Below are 25,915 nucleotides of genomic sequence, written 5' to 3' on the forward strand. Positions count from 1 at the left end.
GTGTGAATAGAGCCTTGGTATTGTACTGATAGTCGAATGTTTTACGTGCATGGAAGTCGTATTTTGTTTTTAGGATGGTGATCCTGTATTCATGCATGGATGTTTTTTATGATGCGAGTAAAGAGGGGGATGCAAAGCAGCAAAGATTGATTTACAATTTTTGTTATTATTGGTGTAATTAAGGTGTTAACCTTTTTTAGGGTGTTCACAGGAATCGGATCAAGAGGTTTCATCTTGTTAATTAGCTGGTTAATTTCAATTTTGGACACAATGTCGAAAGATATCCATCTTCATTGAGTAGAATTATCTTCAGGTTTGATAACTTTTTTGTTAGATTGGAAATTAGATGTGAGAGAGATTATTTTTTGTAGTAAGAAGTTTGCATATTCATTGCAAGATTCTTTAGTAAATTCATAAGAGTTAGATGGAATTGAAGAAGGATCTTTGATGAGGTTACAATCAGTTTCAAAAAGTAGTTTGGAACTGAAGATGATATCGTGTATTTGGTTTGCATAATATTGTTTTTTTGTTTTGTTAATTAGTTCATGGTATTTGTTTAGTTGAGTTTTGTTGTTATTTATATTTAGGTGTTCTGTAGAAGGATTTTTTTCTCCTTTGTTTCTCATATTTTCTAAGAAGCTGTTTGTTTCATCGTAGATCTTCATTATTAGTCACCTAATTCTAAAAAATGGCTAAACAAGCAAGATGACAAATATACCAATGAAGTCCTACATGAGTACAGAAAAGGAGAGAAAAATCTGAGCAAAATTCTCTCACAAGAGGATCATGTCAAATGCTTTGCCCCACTCACAGGGCGATCAGGTGTTCTTCCCTACGTAATCCACTAAGACTAACAACTGAAAAAAAGAAATTCAAACAAGATCTAAAACATGGCTCTTCAAAAAAGCCTATGAACTCACCTGAAATTATTCTAATATACTTAGTAAAAAGACTGATCTCACTCTTAACTTTCTCTTATTTGTATACTTTCTTAAACTTTCAAATAACTCCTTGGAATTATTCTCCACTGTTGTAATAATAATTCTCTTATTCTTATGTCTTTTTCATACTTTTATATTAATGCATTTTGAAATGTATTATCTTTCTAAAATGTAACTCAATGCTATATTTGTGATCTACGTTTGGAGCGATGGCATATAAAAGGCATAAATAAATAAATAATACATATATTAATTAACTATTAACTAACTAATTAATTAACCATAAGAACATAAGATTTGACATGCCTTGCCTGTTACCCGCTGAGAGCTGACTATCATGGAGACTGCTTTGCAATGCTCACAGTTCTTTGTGTGCCACTATTTGTGCTGCTTTCATACTCTGTCAGTGGCTTGGAGTACTGTCTGACACATTTGCTTCTTCGTTTCCCTCTCATGGTGCTTTTGTTGATGCTACTTGTCAGCTCTTTCAGTATATTGGGGACTTCATGCCATTGTTTTGGGTGCCCTTTGCCCTCTTCTGGAGCCTTGGGGTTTCTTGCCACTCTTCACTCTTGATGCTGCTTTGCTTCTCTCACAGTGCCTTGGGGTGTTGATGCTTCTGTCTACGGGTGTGCCAGGGAAAAAAATGTGTTTTTGGTTTTTGGCTCATTTTCAGGAGGGTTTTTCCCATGAATTTCGGTTCATGAAAAGTTTGCTTTATTTCATTTGTGAAAAAACCACAAATCAAACATTTAAAAAACAAAAAGAACCAAAAAACAAAAACGGAGGTCTCCCATCCTGCATCATCTATCCATCCCACCCGGGGAAATGAAGGGGCAAGGATATCCCCGGCCCCCACTTACCTGGTGTGGGGAGGGGATCCACTACCGGTGAGGCCTAGGCCCAGGCCGAAGCCTTAGCCTTGCTTAGGCTGAGATCACAGTAGGTCACTGTGACCTCGGCCTAGACTGGAGCCCGGGACCAGGCCCAATGTTTGACGCGAAAACATTGATGTGATGTTTTGACGCAAATGTTTTGACGTGAAAACATTGATATGATGTTTGACGCGAAAGTACTTTTTTCGTATGTATCGGAACTTACCAAAACTGCGCCCCCTACTACTCCAGACGACACAGCCCAAGAGAAAGCCAACGATCTAGCTGTATTCTTTCAGAACAAAATTTCTAACACCCTGGCTAGATTACCAACCAACCTAAACTCACTGCCTCAGAATACCCTCCACCCACTGAACACAGATACAAGTTTGGACTCCTTTGACCTTACTCACACTTTAGAGGTGGAAAACTTAATAAAAAGACTGAAGCCTTCGACCCACTCTCTAGACCAAATACCTTCCAAATCTCTGATTCTCATACCAGAATACATCTCCAAACATCTAGCCGATATTATCAATTGTTCCCTCTCACAAGGAATATACCCAGATGCTCTCAAAATGGCTACACTCAAACCCATACTCAAAAAACCTAACCTGGATCCGGATGACCTTATCAACTATCGCCCTATATCAAATCTCCCATTCGTAGCTAAGATCATGGAGAAAATTGTAAATAAACAACTTTCAAATTATCTAGAAGATCATAATATTCTTCACCCATCACAATATGGCTTTAGAAAAGAACACAATACCGAAACACTCCTCATTTCACTCCTCGATCAAGTCTACATTGGCTTTGATAAAGGACAATCATTCCTCTTAGCTCTTCTTGACATCTCTGCAGCTTTCGATACGGTAAATCATAATACCCTTCTAAACCGTCTATCAGACATAGGTATTACAGGATCAGCCCTTAGTTGGTTCGACTCCTTCCTTAACAATAGAGGCTATAAGGTTAAAATCAAGAACAAGGAATCCTCTCACACCAACGCACCATTCGGAGTCCCCCAGGGCTCTTCTTTATCGCCTACACTGTTCAATATTTACATTCTACCTCTCTGCCACTTACTCACAAAACTGAAACTCAAGTTCTATATTTATGCAGATGACGTTCAAATTTTAATCCCAATATCCAATTCACTCGAATCAACAATCAAGTTTTGGGACTCTCATCTGCAAATGATCAATCATCACCTCTCAAGCCTCAATCTGGTGCTCAACACTTCCAAAACTGAACTATTACTAATCACCCCAGAAAGCAGTCCTTTTCAACATCAGATGCAGATAATCATACAAACATCCCACGCTAGAGATCTAGGAGTCATCATTGACAATCACCTGAACCTAAAGCAATTCATAAAACACACTACAAAAGAGTGCTTCTACAAGCTACAAGTACTCAAAAAACTCAAACCGCTCCTATTCCATTATGATTTTAGATCTGTCCTCCAAGCCATTCTATTTACCAAAATCGACTACTGTAATTCCATATTGCAAGGACTCCCGGCCTCCACTGTAAAACCCCTCCAGTTATTCCAAAACGCAACGGTGAGAATTTTGACAAATACCAATCGAAGAGCGCATATCTCTCCCATTCTAAAAGATCTCCATTGGCTCCCAGTACAATTCAGGATTCTTCATAAATCTCTTACATTAATCCACAAACATATTCACCATCAGACCCCTCTTGACCTGCGATACCCCCTCAAACTGCACTCAACATCTAGACCTTTAAGGGATGCCTACAAGGGATCCCTACATGTACCTTCTATCAAAGCTATACAACACTCAAATATCAGAGACCGGACATTCTCCATCACAGGTCCCTCCATCTGGAACACCATGCCTCCGGACCTCAGGCAGGAATCATGCCTTCTAACTTTTAAAAAGAAATTAAAGACATGGCTGTTCTGCCGAGCCTTCACCGACACCAGCCCAACAGCCTGACTTATAACTGTTCTAGCAACTATGCATACAAACAAGCGCTAAACCATGTATATAAATTATTAAGAAAACGTTTACAAATTATCATGAGGACTGCTCCTTGCCTCCCTCGCATTCTCCAATGTATATTATAATCTTTTGTCCCCCATCTTATTTCCTACTCCAAGTTTACACATCCTTGTTATAATGTAACTTTATACTCCTTCAAATCGTCTCTACTGTTTGGTTGGTTATAATTTTCTACTTGTTCGATGTAAACCGAGCTGATTTATTTGTATCAAGAAATTTGGTATATAAAAGCCTTTAATAAATAAATAAATAAAAATGTTGCCGCTGGCACAGAGGCTGGGTCCCGATGCCTGGGCCTCAGCAAATGACCCTCCCTAAAGGATATTAGTATTAACCTTGCCAGCTGAGAATCATGGTAAGCATTAAGCATTTTACTTGTTTGTTTCTCTCTAGTTGTGCCGAGTGATGATGGAGTCTCCCAGCAGAAGGAGCTTTCTGATCTTTTGTGGGATTTTGACACTACTCTTGTGTTCTATTGTACAGTGGATATTTTTCTTCAGCTCTTTTACCACATAAGCTGTTTCTTCAATGGTATTTTCTGTTTCCAAAACCATGAAGGCTTTCTCTAGTGGCATCTTTTTTTTTTTTTTTTTTTTGAGGGGAAGCACATTTAGAGGTGTTACTCTACTACTTCCCTAAAACCCATCTATTGCTAGTCCTTTGAACTCTTTGTGTGTGGGGGGGAAGGGGTGTAAACCTTCTGCTCCCTGATTATTGAGGGAGATGCTTTTCATTCTAGTTACTTCCTCCTTGAATTGCATGACCTCCTCGCTTTAGTGAAGAAAGCTACAAACATACAGCTTCCAGAAAGCATGTCTAAAGACAAAGCCCCTCTCAAATATTGTACTCTATTACACCCTTTGTATGTTCCCTTTTATATTTATCTGTATAATTTTAATTAAGTTTTTCTAATCTTTCCTTGGCTACTGCTCTTTTAGTTTCACAAACTTGAGTACAGAAAGACCACTTTATTAATGTGAGTAAAACTACAAATGAAAAAAAATATGTATATAAGTAGAACTAATAATACAGTTGTTGTATTTAGCGGTCCACAGGCTCCTCCAGCGAATTACCACATTTACCTATCAGGTTGGGTCTCGGCAGCTGTTCCCCGACACTGCTGGGCGTCTCTCCTCCCCAGCATAGTAGGATGCCACTCCTCAGTGCAGCAGAGGACACCACCAACTGTCTTTGCAGAATGACGCTGATAACACTCTCTTCAGCCCCCCCCCAAGGTGCGTTCACGCCCAATGACTCTTCATTTAAAGGGTCCTTGGTGGGAAAAGGCCAGTGGTGCCCCATGATGACCTTGCAAGGAAAGACGTCTAAAAGACCACTGTTGCATCTCCTCCTCGCCTCGGCAACATGTCTCCCTACAGTCCTTGTAGTATGAGTTGCCTCTGCCTGCATTCTCAAATTCCTGTGTTCTGGGTCTTCTGTTCCAGTGATCTTCGTCTTGTGTTCCTGGTCTTCATCCTTGTCTTCAGTTCCAGTAATCTTTGATGTCCTTGCTCTTCAGTTCTCGTGGTCCGATCTCTAGTTCTTCAGTGTTTCACATCTCCTCGCCTGTCTGCCTCCCTGCCCTGCCTATCCATCCCACCTTTCCTTTGCACAGATACCCGGTATTGACCTCAGCCTGCTTCTGGACATCCTTAAATGTTGCCTGCCACTGACCACAGCCTACTTCAGGACATTCTTGAACACTGTTTGCCACTGACCACAGCCTGTTTCTGGATATCCTTGAATGCCGACTGCCACTGACTCCTGCCTGCCTTCTGGACATCCTTGAATGCCACTTGTCACTGACCCCAGCCTGCTCTCTGATTTGTCTGTACTACTCAGCTTCCTCAATTAATCATCCAACCTCCAGCAGAGGCCTCCTTCTAAGTCTTGCTGGCCCTGGCATCTGAAAGCTGAACCGGAGGGGAATGTGGGCTTGTATAGGCACAGCTCCAGCTGGGCTTCTGCCTCATTCGACTTCGCCTACTGAAGGTGGGGACCTGCAGCACTCTACCCTGCAAGTTGTGCCAACTCCACCTTGGTCCAAGGGTCCATGCCCACAACAGCAGTCAGTAGATAAGACAAAAAAAGAACTCTGCTCTTCTACAGGTAGCCTTAAGTACTTGACAAATTTTAACATCAGATGAAACAGACAGTTCGAAATGATGGTCCCAAAAGAGAAAAAAATAAAATAAATCACGAGCATTATTTTCTTATTTTTCAATAAAAATTAGCTAGATAATCAGGCTTACCCTTGGATAAGGCCTTAAAAGCCAGGCAAAGTAATTTAAAAAGAACTCAGCAATAAACTTGTAACCAATATAAATTCTGAAGTAATGGTTAAACGTGATCAAACTTGGAGACACCAAACACAATTCTAGCTGCTGTATTTTGTAGCAGTTGAATGTGTTTCAAATTTTGTTTTTATTAAATAATCATCCAAATAGCATTAATTATTTACTTGTACATTGGGATATTACCTATCACAATAATTAAACATGAAGAACTGGATGGGCCAATTGATCTTTGTCTGCCATAATCCACAATATTGTGATGTGTACATAGTATTCAAGGTGTGGTCTCACCGTGGAACAATACAGAGGCATTAAAAAAGCAATACCTCCCCCTTCATTGAATTTTTTGCTGAAAACCTAGACCTCGACATACCGACCATCCTGCTCGGTGACTTCAATCTCCATGTTGACACAATCGCCCTCATGCGAAGCATTCATCTCCTCACTCGACGCTATGGGCTTCAAACAAATTATAAACCACCCCACCCACAAAGCAGGCCACACACTAGACTTAATTTTCATGAACTCCAGCATCCACACCACACATACCCCGTCATGCTCCCCAGTACCATGGTCTGACCACACCCTCATAAACACCACCCTATCTATAAAAAAACCTACTTCCTCCCCTCCTCCCCTCCTCCCCTCCTCCACACAACCACTCCTTCCAATTCCAAAAAACCTGCACCAGAGATGAGCTGATCTCCGCCAGCTCTGATATTCCCAACAAAATTGACTTAGTAAACACTGAATCCACCCTCTCCTCCTGGTACAACATTACTCAAGAAATTGCTGATAAAATATGCCCGCTCACCACAAAAACCATAAACCCAGCCCATAACAGCAAAAAACCATGGTACTCTCTGGATTTAAAAAAACTTAAAAACGACCTAAGAAACAAAGAAAGACACTGATGAAAACACCCTTCACCCACACTACGCGGCTCGTATCTTGCCTCCATGCATGACTATAGGACCTCCATCCAAAAAACAAAACAGGACTTCTACACCCGTAAAATCCTTGACTTCCAGTACAATGCTAAAGCCCTCTTTTCCATTATATCTGAACTCACTAAAATCTCCACCACACATATAGCAGACAACGGCTCCAAAAGCAAATGTAATGACCTTACTCTTCTTCCAAAACAAAATCTCCATCCTCACAGGAAATTTTCCCACAGACACCTCCAATGCCATCCTCCCCCGATAAACATGACCACCAGCCTTGATTCCTTTGAAGACACCTCTCGACTGAAATAGAAACCCTATTAAAGAAAGTCAAACCCTCCTCTCATCTTTCTGACACCATCCTGTCCAAACTCTTACTATCCATACCCAACATAATAGCAAAACCCATATCCGATATAATCAATTGTTCACTCTCACAAGGTATCGTCCCCTCCACCCTAAAACAAGCAGTTGTCAAACCCATTCTCAAGAAACCCAAGCTCAAGCCTACAGAGCCCACCAATTTTAGACCCATCTCAAACCTTCCTCTTCTAGCCAAAATTACAGAAAAAATAGTCAACCTCCACCTCTCTGAAAACCTTGACAACCACAAGATACTATCCCCTTCCCAATTTGGCTTCCGTAAATTCCTCAGTATGGAAACTCTCTTAATATCACTCACCGACAATATACTTAAAGGAATGGACAATGGTCACTCATACCTCCTGAAATTGGCATAACAGGAACAGCACTACTCTGGCTGAAATCCTACCTTGAAAACAGATACTGCAAGGTCAAGCTGGGTAACAACGAATCCGATCCTATTAACATTACCCGTGGTGTTCCCCAAGGTTCCTCCCTTTCCTCTACCCTCTTCAACATATACATGTTACCCCTCTGCAAACTCCTAACTAACCTAGGCATCACACACTACATATACACGGACTATGTCCAAATACTCATCCCCTTTACTGACTCTCTACCTAAGGCCCTAAAGACATGGAACAACTGTCTCACCACCATCAACTATCTCCTCACAAACATGAACCTTGCACTTAACCCAGCCAAAACAGAACTCATCGTCATATCCTCCAATGCTCACACTTACTCCAGCTCCTCACCCCTCCTCAAACCCATCTCTCCACACGCACGAAACCTTGGTGTTACTATCGACAACCACTTGAACTTAAAACCATTCATTAAATCCACCCTAAAAGAATGCTATTTCAAGCTCCATATATTAAAGAAATTAAGACCCCTCCTTCATAACTCTGATTTTCGAACTGTTCTCCAAACCATCCTTTTCTCTAAAATTGACTATTGTAACTCCCTCCTCCTAGGACTCCCAAACTCTTCCATCAAACCCCTACAATTACTACAGAATGCTACAGCCAGAATTCTCACCAACACTCGCAAGAGCGACCATATTACTCCGATACTAAGAGATCTCCACTGGCTCCCTATTGCCTCGAGAATTCAGTACTAAAGCCTATCCCTCATACATAAGACACTAGTCAACGAAAGCATACAATGGCTACATGACTCTTTCCGCTTTCACACATCCAACAGACCCACTAGATCAGCTTACCTAGGAACCGTACAAATACCTTCCCCTAAACTCATACACCTCTCCGCCACAAGGGACAGAGCATTCTCGATAGCAGGTCCCTCACTGTGGAACACAATGCCCCCTGACCTCCACATAGAGCCGTGCACACAGAAATTTTAAAAAAATTTTAAAAACATGGCTCATCAAACAGGCCTTTGACTAACACCCCCCCTACGTATACCCTTTTTACCCCCCTGAGAATCCATGTAAAAACTTCTCATCTCCCTACCAGTACCGACCAACTTGTACATAATCCCGCTATCGCATGTTAATACTATACCCTTACTGTATTATATTCTTGTTCATAACCTTTAAGTTAATTATTTCATATTTCTATCTTCCCTCCATTAATATATTTTCTCATGTACATAGTTTTCTCATTAATTATATTATATTTCTGTTATCAGGTTACCAATTGTTCCATGTAAATATTACGCTTCTATTTATAAGCACACTGTTCCTTGTAAACTGATATGATGTGTAAACGGCTATCGGTATATAAAAGCCTTTAAATAAATAAAATAAATAAATTATGACATCCTCTGTTTTATTCACTATTCCCTTCCTAATAATTAGATTCAGGATCAAAGGTGAAGATGTGTTGTGCTCTGCTGCTCTTGGGCCCCAACTGTGAGCAGCCTCACTCACCGGCCTCCAAACTAGGCTGCAAAGTCGGGCTTGGGTCCAGGCACTAGCATAGGCCTCGGCCTTGGCATCAGGCCTAGGAAGAGGCCTCAGTCTCGGCCTATTCAAACCCAAGGCTTTGGGCCTAGCACTAGGTCGAAACCTCAGCCTACGCAAGCCTGAGGATTCAGCTTAGTCCGAGACAGCGGACCTGGTAAGTGGGGACTGGGGAAGATCCTGACCCAAGCGTTTTTCCAGGAGGGCAGGAGGGAGGGCTCTTTTTTGTTTTTGGCCATTTTGTGTGTGTGTGGGGGGGGGGGGGTTAATTGCTTGATTCATTTTTTTTTTCACATGAATGAAATGAATCAAGCAATCCACGAATCGAAATTCATGTAAAAAAAAACTTCCCGAAAACAAACCAAAAAACAAAAACAAATTTTTTGCCCTGCATATCCCTAATAATAATGAAGCTCAAAGGGTTTAGATTCAGAATTAGCATTAGAACTGTTGCGGAGGCAGGCGCAAGTAGTGCGCGCCAGCACCCTGCCGGCACGCAATCCTCTGGTACAGCGGCAAATGGCCGAGGGCCTCAAGTCCTGCCCCGCCCCACCCCAGTATCTCCCTGCCCATTCCCCACCCAGTCCCCGATGCCTTGGGACATACGTGTGTCCCTGGGATTTATGCGCATGACCTGACCTTTTTAATTAGGCCCGGCGCGCGTTAGCCCAGTCATGCGCATAAATCCCAGAGATTTACGCGCGTAGCCTTTTTAAAATCCAGGCCAAAGGCTCTGAAGAGGTCCAGTACCACAGTGCACCCTACACAAAGGCACTGGACTCAGGAACAAGGCAGAAGATGGAACAAGACTCTAAGACTGGGGACTGGACTCACGAACTCAGATTCAGGAACTCGGATTCAGACTCAGGAATTTGGAACTCAGCATCAGACTTTAAAAACAAGGAAGGACTTCCGAAGGCTTGAACCAGCAACAAAGACTCTGGACAGGACACAGACTCGGAACAGGATTCAGGAGGCCCAGGAACCAGGAGTTTGATAAGACCAGGAACTAGGGGTGTGCATTCGTTTTGAACTTATATGTAAAACGCTACTTTTTTTTTTTTAACTTAAAAAAGTGATGAGGCGAAAACGATCGGATTTCCAACTTATTCAACATAGCTATGTTGAATACGTTGGAAATCGCGATCGTTGATCCTAAATAAAAATTTAAACCCCTCACCCTCCTTAATCCCCCCCAAGACTTACCAAAACTCCCTGGTGGTCCAGCGGGGAGTCAGGAAGCCATTATTCTATTCCTTTGCGAGGAGCACGTGACGTCCGCGTCACGTCGGAGTGACGAGGCCGTCACGTGGTCCACCGCGGTTCCGCTCCCAGACCCCTCGTTGGACACAAACGGAACTTTTGGCCAGCTTGGGGAGGTCAGGAGGCCCCCTGCACGCCTCAGTGCAGGCCTCTCCTGAATCTTCGTCATGTTTCCAGCTTCAAATCTTCATCTTCTCGTCTGGAGTCTGCTTCACTTCCAGCGTGAAGTGTAGGCGGCTGTGTAGGGAGTGCTGTGGTGCAGTACTCACCCTGTACTAGTGCCTGAATCCTGAATCCTCATCTGAGTCTTCTAAGTTCCTTGAATCCTCATCTGAGTCTTCCAAGTCCCTTGAGTCTGAATCTGAGTTCCTCGGTTCCATGTCTCATCATGTTCCTGCCCTCTGCCTCCATTTGACATCACACACTTGTCGATCCCAAACGGCAGATCCGTAAGGGCTACAAAGTGGCCAGAGGACTACTTTTGAGATCAGCATTGTGTTGCTGGGTCTCACCTGTGCATGCAGGTCCAGTGGAGGTCTGAGTCTGCCTTGTTCCAGTTCCTCCGATGTTCCACGCCTCGATTCTGGTCCAGCCTTGTTCCAGCTCCAGCCCTTGCTTGGACACTCTCACCTCCCATGGTATGTGTCTTCGGGCTCCTCCCTGAGCCACGCCATGGTCCAAGGGCTCACATCCCTCTAGAGCAAGCAACCGCACCTCCACGTTCACAGCAACATGGATTCAGGAACAAGACGATGAGCCCAACAGAGTCCGGAGACATGGAACATGGAACAAGAATCATGGACGACCTTGAAAGTTCTAGCAAACCATTGCAAAGGCCACAAAGAACTGACTGAGATGCTCATTTCTAGGGCTATCAGGAGATGATGTCATCTGAGGGAGCCGTGGGCATCCGAGTATGGGCTGACTGGAATGGATCTCTTGTCTTGGAGCTAGGAACACACTTGGCTGGAACAGGAACACTTGGATGTCCAGAATGCACCAGGAAGGGAGACACAGCAATGCAACACTGATCTCTGGGGTAGCCCTCCTGCCACTCCGAAAGGACTGCTGCTTGGAAGTGGTTTGTGTGTGAGGACACAAGACGAATGTTCCGACGATTTAGGACTAGACAAAGGCATTGAAGGCTTGGACAAGATGAAGTCTCTGAAAAGATCCAGCACCGCTGTGCACCCTACGCAATCCGTGGGCTGGTCGTGGACCACAACAATAGTGGCATAGGCACTGGACTCGGGAACAAGGCAAAAGCTGGAACAAGACTTTGAAGACTGGGGATTGGACTCACGAACTCAGATTCAGGAACTTGGACTCAGACTCAGGAACTCAGAACTCAGACTCAGACTTTAAAAACAAGGAAGGACTTCTGAAGGCTTGAACCAGCAATGAAAACCCTGGACAGGACACAGACCAAGAACAGGATTTAGAAGACTCAGAACCAGACAACACGATGAGACCAGGAATGAAGACATGGATTTCAGAACATGGTGAAGGCTTGGATACCAGGAACAAGATGAAGACTTGAATTCAGGAACAAAAGTGAAGACATGGATTCAGGAACAAAAGACCAGACCAACGGAGCCCAGAGACCAGGAACATAGAACAAGAAACATGGAAGAACTTGAAAGTGCTAGCAAACAATTGCAAAGGCCACGATGAACTGACTGAGGGACCCATTTATAGGGCTAGTAGGAGATGACATCATCTAAAGGCACTGTGGGTTTTTCCCGCCATGGGCCCTTTAAATCTTGAAGAGACACATGCATGCTTAGGCATGCTGACAGGAGCAGGAGCCATGGTGGCGGGGTTCCAGGCCGCAAAAATGGAAGAAGCAGTGTCAGATGAAGTGGCATTCTGGAGTGCAGAGAAGCAAGGTGGCAATGATGGCATCAACAGTGGGTCAGGGCCGCACAGGACCGAAGCGGCACCTGCCGGCATCGGGAGTTGGCAGCATCTGGGAAGTTGGGAGGTGAGTTGCTCGCGACCTGCCCCACAAGCAGAATCACCTCAGTATCACAATTGGCACTATAATCCATCCATGAAGAACCCCTTCTGGGACTGGTGACCTGCACAACCAAAACATTCATGTTAAGGGTAGGACTTGCACATTTGGAAACCATCAGCTTCCACGTTCTTCCAAGAGCTGTGAGCCCAGTTATCCTAGGCCTGCCATGGCTGTGAAGATATCAGCCACAATTCGACTGGTCCACAACAGAACTCACGCATTGGGGACCGGGGTGCGTAGGATCTTGTTTGAAGTCTGATGAATGGTCTCGCTCGATGGTCATGGCCTCCACCATCCCGATTCTCCCAACCTCCGGAAGGGAGTCTTAAGGAACTCAAACAACCCCACAGTACCTTCAGGAGAATACTTTTAAAATAATCTTTGGAATTTGAAAGAGCATCTGGGTCAAGAGAGGGCTGAACGTGAAAGCCTGGAAAAGGAAAACAACCACGCCATGAAAAGATTTGAAAGTTTGGTGACCAGGAAAGATGCAGAGATACAAGCCCGGCACATCCTCCTTTGGCAAGAGAGGGATAAGAAGCCTTTGATTCTATCTGTACCTGCCAGCCTGGATCCTGAAAGGAAAGAGATCAATCCTACCCCAATTTTGGGGCCTGCCCTTGGCTAAAGCATCCCAGGAAGGACCATTTCTTTGCCTGTGGTTCAGGTTCATTCCCCAGAATTTTAAAACTAGAGGGCAAAACCAATTCTTTGGTTATAGAACCTATTATTTGACCCAAGAGACCCATAGAGGCCCATAGTACACTTCACAGTTGGTACCTCTACAAACTCAAGGTCTCTGGAGGGGGTTTAAGACAGGGGTACTGTTATGCTTGGCGGTCTGTGAGCTATTTCTATAGACTGCTGCTTTCACCTCCACTCCGGCCCAGGCAGATGCACCGTGTTTCAGCACAACCAGAGTCCACCAAAGCACCATGCCGCTGTCGTGGCAGGAACAGCATCACTCAAATCAGCCACAGGCCACAGGGATTCATGTCCGAGACGTTCTCAACAGGTTCCAAGCTGACGCATCATCCTTAGGCATGCATACATGCCTCTGGTCAGAATTTAAATGGACCACAGTGGGAAAATCCCCACAGCTCCTTTTGATGAAGTCACTGTCTTGGGCCTTTAAAAGCCCACTCTAGCATTTGCTCCATGCCTCAGCAATAGGTTAGCTCCATTGGATAAGTGTTTTTCCTCTGCATTGTTCCTGATCCTGGTTCCTGCTATCTGCTTCCTGCTGTGCTCCATTCCTGATTCCTGTGGCAGTCTGGTCTGTATTTGAGTTCTCGTCTTCTTTGTGGTCAGTCTTCCCCCTTGTCTGTCTTCAGCGTCTTCCTCCCGCTTGTTTGATTCCTCGTCCTCCATCCTCCTCTTCGTTCTTCATCTTCTCGGATGGATCTCTGGCTTTGACTTCAGATTGGACATCGACTCTGCTTGACCTCTACCTATCTTTGACCACTTCCTGTTTACCGCTTCTGACTGAACTCCACCTGCCACTGACCACCGCCTGATTCTTGACAGAGTGAAGTCTGCCCACCTCTGACCCCAGCCTAAATCTGACCTTGAAAGCCTGCCTCCTGCCCTGATCACTGCTAGACTCAGACTTCACTCCATAGTGCTGGCCTGCAACACCTTCAACTCGACGGATCTTCACCTCTGCAGGGACCTGGGGCTCAACCTAAGAAGAACAAAGACTGGTATTGGTGAAGCTCCAGTTAGGCCTCTGTTTCAGCCAGCTTGGCCTGCCGAAAGTGGGAACCTGCAAGTTGCACCAATTCCACCTCGGCCGAAGGGTCCACACCCACAACAATAGCTTCCCAATGTGGAGGTAGTACACAAACCAAAACAATAACAGTATGAAATAGGGATGTGAATCGTCTTTGAACGATTAAAATTATTGTCAGATAATTTTAAAATCGTCCAAAATCGTTAGAGTGCACAATACAATACAAATGCCCCCGATTTATCGTCAGGGGCATTTGTATTGTATCGTTAAATATGGCGCGGGAAAACCGGCACACCAAAAAAACCCTAAAACCCACCCCGAACCTTTAAAACAAATCCCCCACCCTCCCGAACCCCCCCCCCCAAAACGTTTTAAATTACCTGGGGTCCAGTGGGGGGCTCCCGGCGCGATCTCCCTCTCTCTGGCCATGACTGCGTTAAGAGAAATGGCGCCGGTGGCCCTTTGCCCTTATCATGTGACAGGGAAAAGGTAGCGCCGGCGCCATTTTGAAGATTGGCAATACGGCCCGTGTGCAGGAGGTCGCTCCCGGACCCCCGCTGGACTTTTGGCAAGTCTTGTGGGGGTCAGGAGGCCCCACCCCCAAGCTGGCCAAAAGTCCCTGGGGGTCCAGCGGGGGTCCGGGGGCGATCTCCTGCATGCATGACGTCGGGAGCCAGGAAACAAAATGGCGCCGGCGCTACCTTTGCCCTGTCACATGATAAGGGCAAAGGGCCACCGGCGCCATTTCTCTTAACGCAGTCGTGGCCAGAGAGAGGGAGATCGCGCCGGGAGCCCCCCACTGGACCCCAGGTAATTTAAAACATTTTGGGGGGTTCGGGAGGGTGGGGGATTTGTTTTAAAGGTTCGGGGTGGGTTTTAGGGTTTTTTTGGTGTGCCGGTTTTCCCGCCCTCCCCCGATTTACGATTTTTAACGATTTAAAAAACAAAACAAAACACGATGATCAGATTTCCCTCCCCCCCCAGCCAAAATCGATCGTTAAGATGATCGATCACACGATTCACACCCCTAGTATGAAAGAAGGTATGGGATAAGCATAGAGGATTAGTTGCAAAAGAGTGAAAGAAAAGACAGAGGTCAAAAAAAGGGGAATTTTAAAAGCCTGGCACATGCATGAATTAAGAGATGCGTGAATATGTTGGGCTTGTGCATGCCGAGTGGATTTTAAAAGTCACTGAGATACATACGTATCTCCCAGATCGTGCATATCACGAACGTTTTCAAAACGTGTGGGTATGGTCTGGGCAGGGCATGAGTGTATCGGGGCATGTACCTGACAAGTGCATGTAAAGACGTAAGTGCCCCGGCACATGCCGAGGTTCCATGCCATATAACTTTACTTCTGCTATTTCTGACATATAAGTGATAAAATAAAGAAAACGGCAGATCAGCAGTGTTTAATGGGTCAGAGCTAACTGGGGGGGGAAAGAAGGCTAATAAACTATGCCGGGGTTTGGAAGAACTATCTCTTATCTAGATGAACTGGGAATGAACCGGTTTTAGTGGCAATGGTGTTGGCGCGTGCCCCTAATTAAAATCCCCCCACTTAAAATTGGGTGCAAATGTGCATGTGCCCAGGGACACGGCTTTTTTATAACATGCATGCATATGTCTTGGATATGTTATAAAATAGCCAAGTCCCTTGGGGCGGGTCGACACACATGCCGGTTTTAAAATTCAGCTAAGGTAATGCAACAGCAATTAAATTGGATAGATGATCCTTATTTTTCATTAGATTATCTGTTAATCCTTGTTGTATGAATGCCAATTCAGGCATTATCATTAGCACTGTGTTTCCATCCTACCAATATACCCACTTACTACCACTAATCAAATAAATAAATAAATAAATAGATCTGTCATCCACTTTGTTGAAAAATGGAATATAATTCAGATAAATAAATAAATAAATAGGGCTATTGAATCAGCATAATACACTTTAGTTGCATATGAACTAGTGTCTGCTTCATGGAGCTTTAAATGTAGTCAAGACACACAAAGATAAGTTTCAGGAAATGTGTTTAGTATAGCAAACATAGTTACATTGGTCAAGGCTAGATTGGAAAAAGCTGGGGCTGAAAATGTAAACACAACCTCAAAAAAGAACGTTTTGAGGCAGGTCTTGAACAGGATCAAGGAGGGCGCATGAGACACTGGAAGGTTGTTCCAGGCATACTTAAATCAGTGATGACCTTTTCTGGGTACAGGCTCTATGTCTTTCTCTCGTGATTTTCTTTAAGGGATGATTTTGATGAAGACGTTACTAAAAACCTTTATAGTTATTTTGTCTATCAATCGGGTTTTTTTCCCGTTGATAGCAGGGCTGAATTAGCCATGCTGTCATGGAATCTGTCAATCAGGTCCGGGAGCGGAGCTTTACCAAGCAGAGATTAGATTTTAGCTCTCTGCGACTGCGCGTCTGTTCCTGCGCAGGAAAGTAACAGATTCTCCTCAGTCTGTTTTTTCCGCAGGTGGGATCGCACGCGGAGCTGACTTCTCAGCGTTTTATTAAATTTTCTAAAAATGTCTAAGAAATCGGGGTTTAAACCCTGTACTTGCGGCAAGGTAATGTCGGTCACGGATGGCCATGACCGATGTTACCGATGCCTGGGGCTAGATCCCAATCTACAAGCCTGTGAATTCTGTGCCCGAATGTCCCCGAGAGCCCAGAAACAGCAGGCTTATTGAATGCGGGAACTTTTCAGCCCATCGCAACCATCGGAGGCTCATTCGTCACCTGGCCCCTCAAAAACTATGCTTCCAGCACAGAAGAGAGCATCGTCATGGGATCCTCACCCCTCCAGGCTTGGAGGAAAGGACTTGCCATGAAGGCATAGGCCATCGGATTTGAAGGAACCGACAGAGCCAGAATCACCGGCGCGGGAAACAACGACACCTAAAATTTCGGCGACAAAAACTTATGCGCCCAAGATGCCTTCAGCGCCTGAAGTACCATCGGCGCACACAACTTCTGCGCCCAAGACATTATTGGTGCACAAAACTTCTGCACACATGGCGCCGAATACATCCACACACATGGCGCCGAAGACATCTGCGTGCCTGGCACCGAAGACATCTGCGCGCATGGCGACAAAGATGTCTGCACGCACGGCGCCATCTGCGCACAGGGCGCCGGCTGAGCGCATGGCGCCGGAGGCAAAGGTGCCACAGATATTTACGCACATGGCGCCGAAAACATATGCGCACAAGTCGAGATCTGCACACAAGACGAAATCTGCGCACAAGTCAAAATCTGCTCACATGGCGCTGAAAACATTGACGCACACAGCACAGAAGGCGACGCACATTACACAACAAGATTCTACAGCATCGAGAAGCCCGACGCCTACACAACACATTAGAGGCCTAATGACGCATAAACTTACGGCATCGCATTATACACCACAAAGAGCTGAAGATAAATCCAAACACCCATCTCACCCAAGGAAACATGGGTTAAACGATGACATGAGTCCTCAGAAGTATCTTGTTCTGCCTCTCCAACGGTAACACTGAACCGCTGGGGTACTTCATGCTCTTCGAGATCCACTTCTACAGGTTTGACAACAAAACAGAGAAAACGATCACTGTCTTCTCATAAGAGACATTCACATCACTCGCACCATAAAAAGACTTCGAAGATGAGTGAAACATGGGAAGTAAGCCCTTCTATGTCTACGTTGTCTCACACACAAGGTGCAAGGACCTTATCTCATAGAGAGATAATACAGGTCACTTCCTCTAATGCTTCTACATCCTCAGATAATTCCATTAGGACAGCAGATGACAAGATAGGGAAAGAATATGATGTTCCAAGCAATTTACCTCAAGTGCCTCTAATGCACTCTAAAGCATGTGACTTACCAAATCCATCTGGTCGTCCAACAATGCCTCCTCACACAAAATTATCCCAATCATTAGCAGGGTTTCATGAAACTCTTCAATCATCCTTTAAGATGTCTAATGAACTCTCTGTGAGTTCCCCGGAACATAATACACATACTTCAAGAGAACCGTCGGTGGAGCCTCTGGAATCCCCAAGAACAAAACGACCAGTTTCACCAATTCAAAAACAAGATACATCTATCGATTCCCCGTCTCCACAAACCTCCCTATCATCATCTACCGGGTTCCCGTCGGACCCACAGGAACAACCGCAAGAACCGTATTCTCCTCCAGAGGACCTTACGTACCCAAAAGTTTAGAAAAATTGGGTACTATATTACACCTAGAGGTCCATAAGGAGACAGACCATAGATCATAAACCTTAGGTCTCCTAAAAATTTTTGATACTCCACGGGAACAAACATCTCTTCCACCACAAGAACTCCTACATACCGTCTTACAGAAATCGTGGGAAACACCTTACTCTCTGTCAGTGGTTTCAAGGAAAACAGATATAAAATTTCGTATGCGGAAAACATCGCCTTACTCTATGCCACAATTACCGTATGCTTCAATTGTAGTGGAATCTGCGATGCAAAGATTCAAGAAAACAAAGTCGCATACCTCATATCCACCAGGCAAGGATAACCGATATTTAAATGAGTTTGGCAGGAAGATGTACCACAACTCAATGATGAATGCCTGCATTATGCAGCACCAATTCTACATGGTACAATACCTATATGAGTGCATACAAGCCATAAAAGGTATGCTTTCCTCGACGGCAGATCAGATACCACCACCTCTTCACAATATGGAAGAATGTTCTCGACACCTTCTGCGGTCGATATATGAGGGATTTGAGGCATCTTCCAGAGTGTCTGCAACAGCCATCGCAGCCCGTAGAATGGCATGGTTACGTTCCAGTACGATACAGGAAGATTTACACGAGAAGCTGGTGAACCTCCCGTGTTCAGGAGACAACCAGTTCGGAGAATGATTTTAGGACACAGTGGGCAAATTGAAAGAGCAAGCTCTAGCAGTTCAATCCTTAACATCACATCCTCACTACTCAACCACAAGTCGTTATGTCAGATCCACTCATCGACAATCATATGCCCGCAGACCTTACAGGTCCTTTCGTACACAACTGTATCCATCTTATCAGTGTTCTAAGCTGCAACAGCAGACCCTGAACCAACGTAGGGGCAAAGCACGTAACCAAAGACAGCAGGCACAGCAACCGGCTGCCACAGTAAAATCTACGCCATCTTTTAGTACCCAGCCACCACCACAACACCAAGCACCACCCAGCAGAATACATTCTTGCCTGGCAGCCTGGGAAAGAATAACATCCGATCAATTGGTTTTAGAGATAGTACAACATGGTTACCAACTCCAATTTACCACAAAACCCATGCTACCTCACCTTTCCACTCTAAAGATTCAAAGCTTCCAACCGCAACTGGGGGAGGAAATTGCTTTGCTTTGCAAACAGGCCATTCGACGGATTTCCCTGAAGACCCGACAAGCGGGGTTTTATTCCCCATATTTCCTCATACCTAAAAAGTCGGGTGGCCTTCATCGCATACTAGATCTGCGGGAATTGAACAAATTCCTGATCAAAGAGAAATTCAAGATGGTATTTTTGAAATCGATCCTACCTCTGATTCAACCCAACGACTGCATGTGTTCCATCGATCTAAAGGATGCTTACACACATATTCCAATCCATCCATCCTCTTGGCGATACCTGTGCTTCTGCTACAAGCTTCACTACTACCAGTACAAAGTTCTTCCCTTTGGACTGTCGGCTGCACCCAGGGTTTTCACCAAATGTATAGTTGTGGTGGTGGCTCATCTCAGACAACAGGGTATAACCATTTTTCCATATCTGGATGATTGGCTAATAATTGCCTCAGCTCCAGATATCTTAATCGACCACCTCAGGCAGGTGATAGAGTGCTTACAGGAATTAGGACTGGTGGTCAATTTTCAGAGATCACACCTACAACCAACACAACAGCTGCAATTCATAGCAGCATGCCTGGACACCACTTGCAACCAGGAATACCTCCCAACCGAGAGAATAGCACAACTGCGTCAACTTCGCCATGTGTTGAACCATACTCAAAGACCTTCGGCGAGACAAGTTTTGTTAGTTCTAGGCCACATGGTGGCAACTGTTTTCACAGTTCCCAACACCAGGCTACACATGAGACACCTGCAATGGGGTCTAAAATGTCAATGGAAACAACACTCACAACCGTTGACACAGACGTTATCGTTGACCGCCGAGATGAGACAGGACATAACATGGTGGCTCCTAGACTCCACCCTGTCCAAGGGGGCATTATTCAGTTCCCCTCCTCACAACACAGTCTTAACCACAGATGCGTCTTGCAAGGGATGGGGAGCACATCTCGAGATTTACGAAACACAAAGACAATCTCCGAGCAGACCCTGCAGATAAACTTATTAGAACTCAAAGCGATTTGAAATGCACTACAAGTGTTTCAAGACCACCTGAAAGGTCGCAGGGTCATGATATACATGAACAAACAAGTGGCGATGTTTTACATCAACAAACAAGGAGGGTCCGGTTCATGGTCCCTTTGCAAGGAGACCCTGGCAATCTTCGAACATGCTCACCGAAATTGCATACATCTGCAAGCAACTTACCTACCGGGAGTGGAAAATACAAGAGCGGACAGGCTAAGCCGCTTCTTTCATCCTCACGAATGGGCACTCAATTCGGATGTAGCCCAAGACATCTTCATTCAGTGGGGGACACCTGCGATAGATCTCTTTGCAACGGAGATCAACGCTCAAGTTCCCAAATTCTGCTCGATATGACCAAGCCAATTCAGGATCGCTCAAGACGCCTTTCTCATCCCGTGGACGACAGGCCTCCTGTATGCCTTTCCTCTTATACCACTCATAACAAGGACAATTCAAAAGTGCATAGCAGACAAAGCTCAATTAATACTCATAGCCCCGGCTTGGCCGAGGCAACTGTGGTACAGTTTCCTTCTCCAACTGTCCATCACGAATCCAATTTGATTACCGAATTGTCCAGATCCTCTCTGCCAAGATCAAGGGATGCTCCTATACCCACTACACTCATCTCTCCACTTGACAGCATGGAGATTGAGAGGCTCCTTTTAACAGAACAAGGAGTTTCCACTTCTGCACAATTCATCTTGTTAGAATCCAGGAAACTCTCAACAAGGAAAAATTATAGCTATAAATTGAAACGCTACACTACCTGGTGCATTTCCAAGGGCGTACCACCATTGGACTGCTCACCTGAGCTACTCATGGATTATCTTCATACACTATATGCAGCTGGTCTCGCAACATCATCCATTAGAGTTCATCTCAGTGCCATAGCGGCATATCATAGACCAGTTAACAATATTCCTATATCAAATCACCCCTTACTATCTCATTTCATTAAGGGGTTAACTTCGTCCTCCGATCTCTAAGCCTCCAGTTCCATGAAACCTCAACATAGTTCTTGAACAGCTCATGCTTTTTCCGTTTGAACCCATGGACTCGGCACACATTAAATACCTCACATGGAAGGTGGTATTCTTGGTTGCAGTAACATCAGCACGACGAGTCAGTGAATTACAGGCCTTGGTCCATTATTCTTCAAATTTACAGTTTCATCATCAAAAGGTAGTTCTCCGAACTCACCCGTCCTTCCTACCAAAAGTGGTTTCTCAATTCCATCTCAATTAAACCATAGAACTACCCAACTTTTTCCCTAAACCTCATGCAAATGATAGGGAAAAATTACTGCATACACTAGATTGCAAAAGAGCCTTAGGATACTACAAAGAGAGAACAAACTCAGACTCCTGTGTTTCTCAACTCTTTGTCTCTTTCGACCCGAAGGCACCTGGACTACCAGTGGCTAAACGCACCATCTCCAGCTGGATAGCACAGTGCATCACATTCTGCTACGACAAACAGAAACTACAGCGACATTCTGTTCCTAAAGTTCACCAAGTCAGAGCAGTGGCAGTCTCCTTGGCACACCTTAAGAATGTACAACCTGTAGACATTTGTAAGGCAGCTACATAGTCATCGCTCCATACCTTCAGATCTCACTACTGCCTTGATAAACAAGCAGCCACTGATGCGAAGATAGGGCACGCAATCCTGCAATCTCTATCCTCTTCTTCACGGTGACTGCCACACTGTTAATGATCACGTACAAACATATATATCATAAACAACGTGATAGGGAGCTTGGGACTCCCATGACAGCATGACTAATTCAGCCCTGCTATCAATGGGAAAAAGCAAGTTTGCTTACCGTAAACGATGTTTCCTTAGATAGCCGGATAAATTAACCATGCTGACCCACCCTCCTCCCTGGCAGTCGCCGTCTCTTCGACCATACTACAGCTTAATCACAGACTGAGGAGAATCTGTTACTTTCCTGCGTGGGAACACACGCGCAGCCGCAAAGAGCTAAAATCTAATCTCTGCTTGGTAAATCTAATCTCTGCCTCCCGGACCTAATTGACAGATCCCATGACAGCATGGCAAATTCATCCTGCTATCTACGGAAACACCGTTTACGGTAAGCAAACTTGCTTTTCTTCTGTTGCTGTGATGTGTTTTACATTGTAATCTGCTTAGAATGATTTGTGTTTGTGTAAAAAAAAAAACTTTTACATAAATAAAAAAATAAATAAACATGGTTAGTAATGGTGCTTAAACCGTCAACTGCACATGGCTTCTCTATCAAATTGAGGCAATTAAAAATGTTTCTGTGAACTTAAAAAAAAAATTAATCGAAGCTGGCTGTTGGGTCAGTGACAGCATACTGCACTGCCATGCATAAAAACCCTGCTTTGATATACACCCAGATCAGGTCTTCTGTACCCCAGGACAGGGGAGGCTAGGGATGTTGCAAAGTCAGTTCTCTTAGCCCCTGGTGGAGAGGGAATCATGGTCATCAATAAAGGTCACACCTGAGGCTGACCTTAGAGCCCATGATAGAGGATTCCAGAAAGAACCCTGATGCATGGCCTCTGGCCTCAGGACCATTACTGCAATGACCAAACTAGGAAGAGGAGGAAGGAAAGCATAAGAACATAAGAAATTGCCATGATGGGTCAGACCAAGGGTCCATCAAGCGCAGCATCCTGTTTCCAACAGAGGCCAAATCAGACCACAAGAACCTGGCAAGTACCCAAAAACTAAGTCTATTCCATGTAACCATTGCTAATGGCAGTGGCTATTCTCTAAGTGAACTTAATAGCAGGTAATGGACTTCTCCTCCAAGAACTTATCCAATCCTTTTTTAAACACAGCTACTCTAAAGGCACTAACCACATCCTCTGGCGACAAATTCCAGAGCCTGTGAAGATAGGAGAAAAGTCCACAGGCATTTGCAAATGATCATGGCGCTCATTTCCCAGGAAGACAAAGGAGAAAAGATGAACCACTGAGCCGAAAAGCAAAATTGCAAACCAGTTCAACAAGCCCAAAAATACATCCGTGGGTTTGCTAAATAAGGTTATCAATCTTTTAAGATAAAGAAATCCAATGTAAAACCCCCATATTTGCAAATCTACACTGAAGTTCCAGCAGATGTGCCCGACCGCGGGGCTCTGCAAGTAGGCAACTTCAACGCAGATTCCCGCAACTTGGCAAATCCACTGCATGAGTCTAGACAATTTTTCTCCAGGAAATCGGGGGGAGGGGACAATCCAAATTTTGCATCCGACTGTTGAACTAGGCTGAAATGCTCCAACTTTGAACATGCCCTTGAATTTTAAACGTGTCCCTGCTCTTTTCCTTTCGTACTTCGAACGGAAAGGTGAAAGGAAACTGGGACATGCGCTCTGATTTTCTAAAACCGAAGCACCAGCAATGCCACGGCTGCATCTCTTCAGTTTCCAAGGAACCGATGCAAGGGGCACTACAATTAGTAGGGGGGAGTAGGCAAAGCGTAATTGGGGAGGAGGAGGGGAATGTGGAATTTGCTGGAAAGGAAAAACCAAGACAACAGCTCAGCATTTCTCTCTTGTTCTCATCTCACACTGACAGCTTCTTTACAAAAGAGAATATATTGAATTCTGCCTACACATTTGGCAGCCACTGTTACTCCTAGCCAGGTCAAAGCCATCTTTGTTTTGCACACACAAAAAGTAAGACAGAAGGAAAAAGTCACTATTTATAAATGAATCACAATTTGCCGAGTTCCCTTCACACTGTCTTCCTCTCAACTTGTAGAAAAAAAAATGTCATTATTCTTCTGCGGTGCCGTTTCTTTTGTGTCTAGGTGTGTGTGAGGGTTTCAGATCTGTGGAACGAAGGACTGACAGCTCTTCTTTTTAATTCTTTTCTCAAACAGGCTTTTTGAAAAAGAAAAAAATTGGAAAGTGGATGTTAGCAGAAGAAACAGAGCTACATGCAGAAAACACGATACCTGAAGTACCGAATCTTTCTTCTAGAAACTTCCCCATCGGTTTCCCTTTCAAAGCCAGTACAGCAGGAGATTTAAGGAGGAATTCAGGTAAGCTCAGTTTGGAAGGATGTGTTTTTCATTTCCTTAATCCTCCAAAACCAAGAGCCCGAATACATGAATTGAAACTTTTTTTTTTTCTTTTCAAACTACCATAACAGACCAAAATGAGAGCCAATGAATATTTTCATTTTAAAGTCATTAACAATATTCAATGTTGGTCATACAGATGCCTCGGATATTAGCGGTGGGATGAAGAAACAATTTTGTTTCATTTTTGGAGGTGTGGTCCCATAAATTTTGTTAAAAAACAAAATAAACATAAAATTCCCCTCCCTCCCAGAAAAGGAAAAAAAAAATAAGGAAAGGGGTCTCTCAAGGGCTCCCATTCCCCCCCACCCATCCCTCCCACATGAAAAATACCGGGGCCAGGATCCTCCCCAGCCCCCACTTACTCCAGTCAGGGAGGGATCCAAAGCCTGAGCCTTGCGACGGGCCAAGCCCAAGGTCATGGCAACCTACCATGGCCTAGGCCTACTCAAGGTCAAGGCTTCAGCTTGGGCCTAAGCATCGGGACCAGGCTTTGAGGCCGATGCCTATCTCTAGAAACCATTAGCAGGAGGAAGTCTTTACTGGACAGTAAATTGTTAGATCTTCTATCCCAAGAAGGTTGGGTAAAGCAACAAGCTTTGATATCCTCAATGTTTTCATGAGAATCGTATCGAGAAAGGGAATGATGTAAAATATTTGGAATGAACTGTGAAATTGACCCATTTGATTAGCACAGAAAAATTTAGAACTGTGTAAACTCAAATTGTCTCTGTGTAGCAGCATTGCAAATATTTTTCTTTATAAATACAAGTCAGACCAGTTGAAACCACAACTTAGGACTTGTCCACAATGAATTCTAATCCTGGCTCTTGCTATCAGTGCTGCCACAGAGAGGATTTGGTCAACCTTTCATGTGAGTGCTTTCACCCACGTTCCACTGCACCACCTGAATGAGCACTTTCTAAAGAACCCATAGACCATCAGGATTGACCCCTGAACAAATGATTCCACACCTATGTGTATTCAGGGCTGGCGGAAGCACCAGGCGCCCTAGGCCTGGGCCTGGGCGTCGACC

At 44.5% G+C, this 25,915-nt stretch overlaps 1 long non-coding RNA gene across 1 annotated transcript in view; it reads left to right on the plus strand.

The window, feature by feature from the left end:
* The window catches only part of LOC115093182, a 55,075-nt gene extending 30,241 nt beyond the window's left edge, over positions 1 to 24,834 (plus strand). The window contains exon 3 of the long non-coding RNA XR_003857199.1: positions 24,679 to 24,834. This is a non-coding gene — a long non-coding RNA (uncharacterized LOC115093182). The remainder of the gene's footprint in view (positions 1 to 24,678) is intronic.
* Positions 24,835 to 25,915: the final 1,081 nt, after the last annotated feature.

This window comes from Rhinatrema bivittatum, chromosome 6 (assembly GCF_901001135.1).
Source record: "Rhinatrema bivittatum chromosome 6, aRhiBiv1.1, whole genome shotgun sequence".
Taxonomy (NCBI): domain Eukaryota; kingdom Metazoa; phylum Chordata; class Amphibia; order Gymnophiona; family Rhinatrematidae; genus Rhinatrema; species Rhinatrema bivittatum.